Below are 12,758 nucleotides of genomic sequence, written 5' to 3'. Positions count from 1 at the left end.
TAATAACGTTCAAGAATGTGTAGAGCGGCAACGAACAAATTCAAAGCCACACCATACACATGGGGCTTTAATTCTCTGTTTTTTCTTCCTTGATTCTTTTCTTGACACTTGTTCAGTTTTTTTCTGATTTTACTTCTGAATTGTTTTTTTGCCCCTGATTTCTTCTTCTGAGATATTCACCCGTTCCAGTTTTTTATGTTTTTTTGCAGGGAAGGATGTGCTGAGAAATAATTGTTATGGAAAAAATTCGGTGCACTGCACTTTCCCAAGAGATTTAGCACCGTAGTTAGGTTCCCAGATAGTCGCGTCCCAAAATTCATACAGCCTGCCATAGGCGGTGTCCTTCGTTTGAAACCGAACAAGCGTAGGTTTTGCTCACATAGCTTAAATTTACCACTTCCGAAAAAGGCAGATTTGAACTGGTAATGAGCATTTCAACAAGTGCTAAATCACGGACACTAAGGTGTGCATTATTGCATTTTAGCGCGTGCCAAGTTCTTTAACTTGTGCGCGCAATGACCTGACTAATTTCAACGCTAAATAACTCGAAAACGGCGCAGTGTATCGAATTTTTTTTCTTAACCATTATTTCTGAGCTCAACCTCTCCTGCAACATCCTTAAAAGCTTTTCAGACTGTGTCCGACCGCTCTATATATACAGGGTGAGTCACCTAACGTTACCGCTGGATATATTTCGTAAACCACATCAAATACTGACGAACCGATTCCACAGACCGAACGTGAGGAGAGGGGCTAGTGTAACTGGTTAATACAAACCATAGAAAAATGCACGGAAGTATGTTTTTTAACACAAACCTACGTTTTTTTAAATGGAACCCCGTTAGTTTTGTTAGCACATCTGAACATATAAACAAATACGTAATCAGAGTCGTTTGTTGCATTGTAAAATGTTAATTACATCCGGAGATATTGTAACCTAAAGCTGACGCTTGAGTACCACTCCTCCGCTGTTCGATCGTGTGTATCGGAGAGCACCGAATTACGTAGGGATCCAAAGGGAACGGTGATGGACCTTAGGTACAGAAGAGACTGGAACAGAACATTACGTCCACATGCTATGTGGTGTCTCGGGAGGACGCGTTGTTGCTCTTTTTGTCTTCGTATCGCTCTCAGCCCCGAGATGGTCGCTCGCCGGCTGAGTTGCTACACGGTCGTCCTCACCGAACCTTGATGTCTTTGCTACATCCGCCGCATCAGGTTCCTGTGCAGCGGCAGCCACCTGCTTTTGCTCCAGGCGACGTTGTATACTATCGCAACTATCGAGGTTCACGGCGTTGGCTCGCAGGGCGCATTCTTCGCTGCCTCGGCCGCGCTATGTATCTGGTTTTGGGGGCCTCTGGTGAGGTGCGTCGGCATCTCAATCAGTTGCGCCTCTGTCGTCGCACGGGTTCTGCCGCTCCCCGTCTGCTTTCAGCGACGGTGCCGTCCGGTCAGCGCCCTGGGGACCCATCTACTGGCTCGCCTCAGCCCCAGGTGTTACCGACGATGCCTTCCATTTTGCCCCATGGCGACGCGCCGCCGCCGCCGCCGCCGCCGCCGCCGCCGCCGCCTGTTCTCCCGCCGGCGACGCCCGCAGTAGAGGCGTCGCTGCAGCCGCCGGGTGCCTCCCTGGGTCACGCGCCGCCGATCGCTTCCCGTGACCAGCTGTCCTCCGACATGGAACTCTTGCCCGCTCCGGACCAGATGTCGTCTTCGCCCGTCGGGTACCCCGACGCGATGGAGGTCGAATCTTCGGCCCCTCCTGTCTCTTTACGGGCGCATACACCGCATGTTGGCGTGCACCCTGGATTAGGTTTTCAGGCGTTTCCTATCTCCCCTCGGACCGAATGGCAGGGTGCGGGTGGCACAGCCTCGCCTGTTGTTAGGCTCCCCGCCTCATCGCATACGTCAACATGGGGTCCTCCCCACGGCGGGCGGAAGCCTTATAACACAACCGTTCGCCGATTTGCGGGGGAGGAATGTGGTGTCACCGCCAGACACCACACTTGCTAGGTGGTAGCTTTTAAATCGGCCGCGGTCCGTTAGTATACGTCGGACCCGCGTGTCGCCACTATCAGTAATTGCAGACCTAGCGCCACCACATGGCAGGTCTAGAGAGACGTCCTGGCACTCGCCCCAGCTGTACAGCAGACTTTGCTAGCGAAGCCACACTGACAAATACGCTCTCATTTGCCGAGACGATAGTTAGCATAGCCTTCAGCTACATTTGCTACGACCTAGCAAGGCGCCGTATTCAATTGATATTGAGATTGTATTAATGTATCATCAAGAGAGATGTTCTACAAATGTGGATTAAAGTTAAGTATTCCAGAAGCTACGTACTTTTCTTTATAGCATTCATTACGTATCCTGTTTCAGACCTCACGCCAGCCTGCGTGAGTATAAGCGCGTGCCTTTCGGCTTCCTCTCATTGTGTCTAGGCTGTCTTGTCTAGACACAACATGCTAACACCTTTTTATTGGTCTTTTTCACTGACGCGCATGTACATTACCATGAGGGGTGAGGTACACGTACACACGTGGTTTCCGTTTTCAATTACGGAGTGGAATAGAGTGTATCCCGACATGTCAGGCCAATAGATGTTCAATGTGGTGGCCATCATTTGCTGCACACAATTGCAATCTCTGGCGTAATGAATGTCGTACACGCCGCAGTACATCTGATGTAATGTCGCCGCAGGCTGCCACAATACGTTGTTTCATATCCTCTGGGGTTGTAGGCGCATCACGGTACACATTCTCCTTTAACGTACCCCACAGAAAGAAGTCCAGAGGTGTAAGATCAGGAGAACGGGCTGGCCAATTTATGCGTCCTCCACGTCCTATGAAACGCCCGTCGAACATCCTGTCAAGGGTCAGCCTAGTGTTAATTGCGGAATGTGCAGGTGCACCATCATGCTGATACCACATACGTCGACGCGTTTTCAAAAAAATGGCTCTGAGCACTATGGGACTCAACTGCTGTGGTCATAAGTCCCCTAGAACTTAGAACTACTTAAACCTAACTAACCTAAGGACATCACACACATCCATGCCCGAGGCAGGATTCGAACCTGCGACCGTAGCAGTCGTGCGGTTCCAGACTGTAGCGCCTTTAACCGCTCGGACACTTCGGCCGGCTGACGCGTTTTCAGTGGGACATTTTCGAGCAACGTTGGCAGATCATTCTGTAAAAACGCGATGTATGTTGCAGCTGTTTGGGCCCCTGCAATGAAGTGAGGACCAATGAGGTGGTCGCCAATGATTCCGCACCATACATTTACAGTCCACGGTCGCTGTCGCTCTACCTGTCTGAGCCAGCGAGGATTGTCCACGGACCAGTAATGCATGTTCCGTAGATTCACTGCCCCGTGGTTTGTGAAACCCGCTTCATCGGTAAACAGGTAGAACTGCAACGCATTCTCTGTTAATGCCCATTGACAGAATTGCACTCGATGATTAAAGTCATCACCATGTAATTGCTGATGTAGCGACACATGAAACGGGTGAAAGCGGTGACGATGCAGTATGCGCATGACACTACTTTGACTCAGTCCACCGGCTCCCGCAATGTCCCGTGTACTCATGTGTGGGTTCACGGCAACAGCAGCTAACACACCAACTGCACCCGCTTCTCCTGTGACGGGCCTGTTACGGACCCGTTTGCGTGCTACGACCATACCTGTTGCATACAGTTGGCGGTAGATGTTTTGCAATGTGCGGCACGATGGATGCTCTCTGTCCGGGTACCGTTCTGCATACACCCTACAGGCTTCAGCTGCATTTCGTCGACACTCGTCATAGATGAGTATCATCGCAGCCTTTTCATGGTTCGAATACACCATGGTCACAGTTCCTACAACACTACACTATCACAGACGTCTGGTAACACGGTGTACTACAGTTGGTCTGCATGCGGAGACGAATGCAGAATAACAATAGCATCAAGCGCTACATGCGGACACTGCGACAGCTAGACCAAACCACAACAGTGCACTACTCGTAAACACGGTCGTCATCGTAAACAAATGGTTCAAATGGCTCTGAGCACTAAACATCTGTGGTCATCAGTCCCCTAGAACTTAGAACTACTTAAACCTAACTAACCTAACGACATCACACACATCCATGCCCGAGGCAGGATTCGAACCTGCGACCGTAGCAGTCGCGCGGTTCCGGACTGCGCGCCTAGAACCGCTAGACCACCGCGGCCGGCTCATCGTAAACATGTCCCTGCAGATGCTGTTCGCCGACCGTGCTCCGTGTTTGTTACAACACGCAACTGAACGTCGGAGGTTTCAAGAGTCAAATTTAGGTTACAATATCTCCGGATGTAATTAACATTTTACAATGCAACAAACGGCACTGATTACGTATTTGTTTATATGTTCAGATGTGCTAACAAAACTAACGTGGTTCCATTTAAAAAAAAAACATAGGTTTGTGTTAAAAAACATACTTCTGTGCATTTTTGTATGGTTTGTATTAAACAATTACACTAGCCCCTCTCCTCACGTTCGGTCTGTGGAATCGGTTCGTCAGTATTTGATGTGGTTTACGAAATATATCCAGCGGTAACGTTGGGGTGACATATATATATATATATATATATATACGCAGCAGTTGCGGAAAACCTGGAAGCTTTTTAAAATGGAATTACGAAGGGAAAGTAGTGATTAATAAGCGAGAACAGTGAGCGGTTATTACAATAAGAGGCCCCTATGTCCTGCAAATAAGGGTAAACTGAAATTCATCAGTGAAATGGATAACTTGGTAAATACAGTGTACCATAGATCCGTTATCAATCGCCAAAATGATCTGTAGTCGTTTTTTAAAAAATTACTCACAAAAAGAAGAAATTAATCATATTGAAATCATACCTTTCTAAAAAATGGTTCAAATGGCTCTGAGCACTATGGGACTTAACTGCTGAGGTCATCAGTGCCCTAGAACTTAAAACTACTTAAACCTAAGGACATCACACAGAGCCATGCCCAAGGCAGGATTCGAACCTGCGACCATAGCTGTCGCGCGGCTCCAGACTGTAACGCCTAGAACCGCTCGGCCACACCGGCCGGCCATACCTTTCGGCTGTTTGGCACGGATATTATATGTGACAGTTGAGTGTATTTGGGCACTATATCTTTCGTTGTTTCCAGAGAAATGTTGAATTTTACTAAAACAACAAGTGCTGTAGGCAGGAAAACGGTCTTAAGCAAGATATTTGTGAGAAAACAACCGAACGTTGAAAGCATGGTTCGTAAGTACCTGAAAAACCCGAAACATATTTGTCATTTAATGCAGCAGACACTTGGAGGACGTACGTGGATATATGACTGCAGTGCTTGGGCCGGCCAGAGTGGCCGAGCGGTTCTAGGCGCTACAGTCTGGAACTGCGCGACTGCTACGGTCGCAGGTTCGAATCCTGCCTTGGGCATGGATGTGTGTGATGTCCTTAGGTTAGTTAGGTTTAAGTAGTTCTAAGTTTTAGACAACTGATGACCTCAGAAGTTAAGTCCCATAGTGCTCAGAGCCATTTGAACCATTTGCAGTGCTTGAATAAGTATTTACCTAAAGCTGGAAGATAAGTTTTTGTGGCTGCTCTTGATACCCACTGATCATGAAAGCAATAGATCTGGCCACTGAATGACTTCATCTTTATTGACCTTTTGTGATTTGTGTAGTGTCATATCTCAATGAGGAACTTGAAACTTTCAGAACAGGACAGGAGCATGAGAACTTATGGCTCAAGTTCAAAAGAATAGTTGACCATGCACTGGATGGATATCCACCCAGTAGAATAGTTCATAATGAGAGGAAACCACCATGGTATACAGTCACTGTAAAGACACTTCACAAAAAGGGAGACTGCAGCATAATACACTACTGGCCATTCAAATTGCTACACCACGAAGATGACTTGCTACAGACGCGAAACTTAACCGACAGGAAGAAGATGCTATGATATGCAAATGATTAGCTTTTCAGAGCATTCACACAAGTTTGGCGTCGGTGGCGACACCTACAACGTGCTGACATGAGAAAAGTTTCCAAACGATTTCTCATACACAAACAGCAGTTGACCGGCGTTGCCTGGTGAAACGTTGTTGTGATGCCTCGTGTAAGGAGGAGAAATGCGTACCATCACGTTTCCGACTTTGATAAAGGTCGGATTGTAGCCTATAGCGATTGCGGTTTATTGTATCGCGAAATTGCTGCTCGCGTTGGTCGAGATCCAATGACTGTCAGCAGAATATGGAATCGGTGGGTTCAGGAGGGTAATACGGAACGCGGTGCTGGATCCCAACGGCCTCGTATCACTAGTAGTCGAGATGACAGGAATCTTATCCGCATGGCTGTAACGGATCGTGCAGCCACGTCTCGATCCCTGAGTCAACAGATGGGGACGTTTGCAAGGAAACAACCACCTGCACGAACAGTTCGACGACGTTTGCAGCAGCATGGACTATCAGCTCGGAGACCTTGGCTGCGGTTACCGTTGACGCTGCATCACAGACAGGAGCGCCTGTGATGGTGTAGTCCATGATAGTCGCATCCGTGTTTGGCGACATCGCGCTGAACGCACATTGGAAGCGTGTATTCGTCATCGCCATACTGGCGTATCACCCGGCGTGATGGTATGGGGTGCCACTGGTTACACGTCTCGGTCACCTCTTGTTCGCATTGATGGCACTTTGAACAGTGGACGTTTCATTTAAGATGTGTTACGACCTGTGGCTCTACTCTTTATTCGATCCCTGCGAAACCCTACATTTCAGCAGCATAATGCACGACCGCATGTTGCAGGTCCTTTACGGACCTTTCTGGATACAGAAAATGTTCGACTGCTGCCCTGGCCAGCACTTTCTCCAGATCTCTCACCAACTGAAAACGTCTGGTCAATGGTGGCCGAGCAACTGGCTCGTCAAAATACACCAGTCACTACTCTTGATGAAATGTGGTGTCGTGTTGAAGCTGCGTGGGCAGCTGTACCTGTACACGCCATCCAAGTTCTGTTTGACTCAATGCCCAGGCGTATCAAGGTGGTTGTTGTGGGTACTGATTTCTCAGGATCTATGCACCCAACCCCCCATGAACCATGGACCTTGCCGTTGGTGGGGAGGCTTGCGTGCCTCAACGATACAGATAGTCGTACCATAGGTGCAACCACAACGGAGGGGTATCTGTTGAGAGGCCAGACAAATGTGTGGTTCCTGAAGAGGGGCAGCAGCCTTTTCAGTAGTTGCAGGGGCAACAGTCTGGATGATTGACTGATCTGGCCTTGTAATACTAACCAAAATGGCATTGCTGTTCTGGTACTGCGAACGGCTGAAAGCAAGGGGAAACTACAGCCGTAATTTTTACCGTGGGCATGCAGCTTTACTGTATGATTAAGTGATGATGGCGTCCTCTTGGGTAAAATATTCCGGAGGTAAAATAGTCCCCCATTCAGATCTCTAGGCAGGGACTACTCAAGAGGACGTCGTTATCAAGAGAAAGAAAACTGTCGTTCTACGGATCGTAGCGTGGAATGTCAGATCCCTTAATCGGGCAGGTAGATTAGAAAATTTAAAAAGGGAAATGGTTAGGTTAAAGTTAGATATAGTGGGAATTAGTGAAGTTCGGTGGCAGGAGGAACAAGACCTCTGGCCTGGTGAATACAGGTTTATAAATACAAAATCAAATAGGGGTAATGCAGGAGTAGGTTTAATAATGAATAAAAAAATAGGAGTGCAGGTAAGCTACTACAAACAGCATAGTGAATGCATTATTGTGGCCAAGATAGACACGAAGCCCACGCCTACTACAGTAGTACAAGTTTATATGCCAACTAGCTCTGCAGATGATGAAGAAATTGATGAAATGTATGATGAGATAAAATAAATTATTCAGGTAGTGAAGGGAGACGAAAATTTAATAGTCATTTGTGACTAGGTTTTAAATTGTAAGAGATTTCCAGGGGCAGATGTGGACTCTGACCACGATCTGTTGTTGATGAACTGTAGATTAAAACAGAAGGAACTGCAAAAAGGTGGGAATTTAAGGAGATGGGAACTGGATAAACTAAAAGAACCAGAGGTTGTACAGAGTTTCAGGGAGAGCTTAAGAGAACAATTGACAGGAATGGGGGAAAGAAATACAGTAGAAGAAGAATGGGTAGCTTTGAGGGATGAAATAGTGAAGGCAGCAGAGGATCAAGTAGGTAAAAAGACGAGGGCTATTAGAAACCCTTCGGTAACAGAAGAAATATTGAATTTAATTGATGAAAGGAGAAAATATAAAAATGCAGTAAATGAAGCAGGCAAAGAGGAATACAAACGTCTCAAAAATGAGATCGACAGGAAGTGCAAAATGGCTAAGCAGGCATGGCTAGAGGACAAATGTAAGGATTTAGAGGCTTATCTCACTAGGGGTAAGATAGATACTGCCTACAGGAAAATTAAAGAGACCGTTGGAGAAAGGAGAACCACTTGCATAAATATTAAGAGCTCCGATGGAAACCCAGTTCTAAGCAAAGAAGGGAAAGCAGAAAGTTGGAAGGAGTATATAGAGGGTCTATACAAGAGCGATGTACTTGAGGACAATATTATGGAAATGGAAGCGGATGTAGATGAAGATGAAATGGGAGATATGATACTGCGTGAAGAGTTTGACAGAGCACTGAAAGACCTGAGTCGAAACAAGGCCCCAGGAGTAGACAACATTCCATTAGAAGTACTGACGGCCTTGGAAGAGCAGTCCTGACAAAACTCTACCATCTGGTGAGCAAGATGTATGAGACAGGCGAAATATCCTCAGACTTCAAGAAGAATATAATAATCCCAATACCAAAGAAAGCGGGTGTTGACAGATGTGAAAAATACCGAACTATCAGTTTAATGAGTCACAGCTGCAAAATACTAACACGAATTCCTTACAGACGAATGGAAAAACTGATAGAAGCCGACCTCGGGGAAGATCAGTTTGGATTCCGTAGAAATGTTGGAACACGTGAGGCAATACTGACCCTACGACTTATCTTATAAGAAAGATTAAGGAAAGGTAAACCTACATTTCTAGGATTTGTAGACTCGGAGTTAAAGCTTTTGACAATGTTGACTTGAATACACTCTTTCAAATTCTGAAGGTGGCAGGGGTAAAATACAGGGAGCGAAAGGCTATTTACAATTTGTACAGAAAGCAGATGGCAGTTATAAGAGTCGAGGGACACGAAAGGGAAGCAGCGGTTGGGAAGGGAGTGAGACAGGGTTGTAGCCTCTCCCCGATGTTATTCAATCTGTATATTGAGCAAGCAGTAAAGGAAACAAAAGCAAAGTTCGGAGTAGGTATTAAAATCCACGGAGAAGAAATAAAAACTTTGTGGTTCGCCGATGAATTTGTAATGCTGTCAGAGACAGCAAAGAACTTGGAAGAGCAGTTGAACGGAATGGACAGTGTCTTGAAAGGAGGGTATAAGATGAACATCAACAAAAGCAAAACGAGGACAATGGAATGTAGTCGAATTAAGTCGGGTGATGCTGAGGGAATTAGATTAGGAAATGAGACACTTATAGTAGTAAAGGAGTTTTGCTATTTGGGGAGCAAAATAACTGATGATGGTCGGAGTAGAGAGGATATAAAATGTAGAGGGTATAAGATGAACATCAACAAAAGCAAAACGAGGACAATGGAATGTAGTCGAATTAAGTCGGGTGATGCTGAGGGAATTAGATTAGGAAATGAGACACTTAAAGTAGTAAAGGAGTTTTGCTATTTGGGGAGCAAAATAACTGATGATGGTCGGAGTAGAGAGGATATAAAATGTAGACTGGCAATGGCAAGCAAATCGTTTCTGAAGAAGAAAAATTTGTTAACATCGAGTATAGATTTGTCAGGAAGTCGTTTCTGAAAGTATTTGTATGGAGTGTAGCCATGTATGGAAGTGAAACATGGACGATAAATAGTTCAGACAAGAAGAGAATAGAAACTATCGAAATGTGGTGCTACAGAAAAATGCTGAAGATTAGATGGGTAGATCACATAACTAATGAGGAGGTATTGAATGGAATTGGGGAGAAGAGGAGCTTGTGGCACAACTTGACTAGAAGAAAGGATCATTTGGCAGGATATGTTCTGAGGCATCAAGGGATCACCAATTTAGTATTGGAGGACAGCGTGGAGGGTAAAAATCGTAGAGGGAGGCCAAGAGATGAATACACTAAGCAGATTCAGAAGGATGTAGGCTGCAGTAGGTACCGGGAGATGAAGAAGCTTGCACAGGATAGAGTAGCATGGAGAGCTGCATCAAACAAGTCTCAGGACTGAAGACCACAACAACAACAACATACACCCAAATTGCGCGAAAATGTAATCATACGTCAGTTCTAGTATAATATATTTGTCCAATGCGTACCCGTTTATCATCTGCATTTCTTTTTGGTGTAGCAATTTTAATGCCCAGTAGTGTAGATGTAAAACATAGGGCAGGGCTGTAGATAGATAACGAATGAAACGCGTTTGGCTGTCAAGAGGGTAATGCGTGATGGCTTGAGTGACTATCGCAGCAGAATATTGTCAAATGATTGGTGTTTCTGTTCCGAATTCAAAAATGCGATAGGCGTTTGGTCTTCCTTGTAAGACCTAATCCACACTTTATGACGCTGATAATATTTACGTAGTAGTTACGAGCGTCAGTGTGACAGGAAGAGGGATCTGTTGCGTTATTATCGCAGACAGTTACACGTTAATTATTCCATACAGGTATGCAGGGATGAAACATAGTTTGGTCGCTCCTTGTATCCGTAAATGAAAAATGTTTGAGGTTTAGGCGTGAGCATGTTGTCAGACTCAATGATGGTCCACTGGGCTACCACTCCAGGGCAGTTGTTCAAAATGACGATTGCGGTGGCATTAAATGTCAGCTGTTTTTCTACCATTTTTTTTATATGAACACATCTCTAAATCTCTTGACAAGTGTTGCCGATCTCCATGCAAACCAGATCAATGTTAATAAATATGTACCTTTTTGATACCCTGCTTTAGGTGACTTAATGTTCTGTAGATCATTTGAACGATTTATTTATCGAAACAGTGGGAAATCAGTTTACAGGATATGTGTACATGATTACTTTTGACACTAACGCACCCGTTATCGCATCAATTAACTCTTCCGCCGGTTGTTGCTACAATGGAAAAAGAACACGCGAAACTATTTTAATATTCTACAGTGTTTATTGTTTTACAAAACTGTTTTCGGGTGTCATGCCATCGTCGGGTACAAAGATAAACAAATATATTTATTATTGTAAGATAGTTAATTTTTAGAAATTACAACTGTTTCGTGTATTTTTCATTAATAATGAACATATTACTTCTCTGACTTTCTTATGCAGCTACACAAAAACTATATTTTTTTTCTTTTTTAGGATCACTTTGAAATCTCCCCCCTCCATGCTACTTCCATCTATTGTCCACATTAGTCTTTTACGAAGATATGAGAGGAGCGAAGATTATAATAAACTTTATAGTTTACTTAGCTTGTCATGTAGAGTTGGCTCCAGTTCTTCTTGTCTAGGGGTCTGATTCTTGAAGCTGAAAATGTCACATTTCACGTCTTCACGGTTGGATTGATCTAAATAAATTTGAAGATAGTTATTGCAGAATTTTTGTTTTTACGTAAATGTATTTTCTCACATTTTAGTGTATCATATAGTCCTTTGATTTATCACATTAACAAAGTCGGAATCACATTGTTGGCATACAATACAAAAATACGTCCGATCACATCAGGGGCATGCTTACGACTCTCACACTCTGCGGAAATATCAATATTCCAAAGGGTTTACAATTTTTCTTAACAAATTTCTGCTAGTTTCTGTTACATTATACTTTCGATTATTATTTCATAAATGAATCCAGAAATAAATATAGTAACCAGTACAGTATTGTGTAGTTGATAAATTAAATTTTAAGTGTGCCAAAACAGCAACTGAGATAATACTGACCTGTTCGAAATTCGAAAAATTAATACTGGTATCGACAACTACTGTTGAGGAAGAGTAGTGCTAGAGAAGGATGTCCCGTCACAACGTATCTCACTCGGTAGGAACGGAACCCGTATCTACAGTATCACTTTGTTGTTTGTTTGTCCTCCTGACTGTTAAGAACCCCTTTTCTCTGGCACATACTAGGGTCTACTGTGCCTTGGAAGTGTACAAACTTTAGCTTCTATATCTAAAACTAAAGCTGCGCCCGAACAGGCCACGAAGGCCCAACGACACCGACCGACCTCCGTTTCATCCTCAACCCACAGGCGTCACTGGATGGGGATATGGAGGGGCATGTGGTCAGCACACCGCTCTCCCGGCCCTGTGTCAATTTACGAGACCGAAGCCGCTACTCCTCAATCAAGTGGCTCGGCATTTTGCCTCGCGAGGGATGAATGCAGCCCGCTTGCCAACAGCGCTCGGCAGATCGGATGGTCACCCATCCAAGTGCCAGCCCAGCCCGACAGTGCTTAACTTCGGTGATCTGACGGGAACCGGTGTTACCATTGCGACAAGGCCGTTGGCTAGCTTCTAAGTCAGTGCAATCAAAAGATACTGCCATTTATGTAATAAATTTTAACACTCGCAAACTCACTCATCAAAACTTAGAGCATACTTCGCTATGACCTAGAACCATGAAATTAGGCAACGAAGTTTCAAAGTACAAGTAAAGAGAAAAAATCCGAAAATTGTTAATCTGTGATTATATCACACCGAATTTTTTTTTTTATAA

General features: G+C 44.8%; 1 pseudogene; it reads right to left on the bottom strand.

The window, feature by feature from the left end:
• Positions 1-12,432: 12,432 nt before the first annotated feature.
• LOC126210936 (5S ribosomal RNA) lies at positions 12,433-12,550 on the bottom strand (annotated as a pseudogene).
• Positions 12,551-12,758: the final 208 nt, after the last annotated feature.

The sequence above is a fragment of the Schistocerca nitens genome, chromosome 10 (genome assembly GCF_023898315.1).
Source record: "Schistocerca nitens isolate TAMUIC-IGC-003100 chromosome 10, iqSchNite1.1, whole genome shotgun sequence".
NCBI classification, from domain to species: domain Eukaryota; kingdom Metazoa; phylum Arthropoda; class Insecta; order Orthoptera; family Acrididae; genus Schistocerca; species Schistocerca nitens.
Note: the sequence above shows the minus strand (reverse complement) of the source record. Positions and strands in the feature narration are given on the sequence as shown.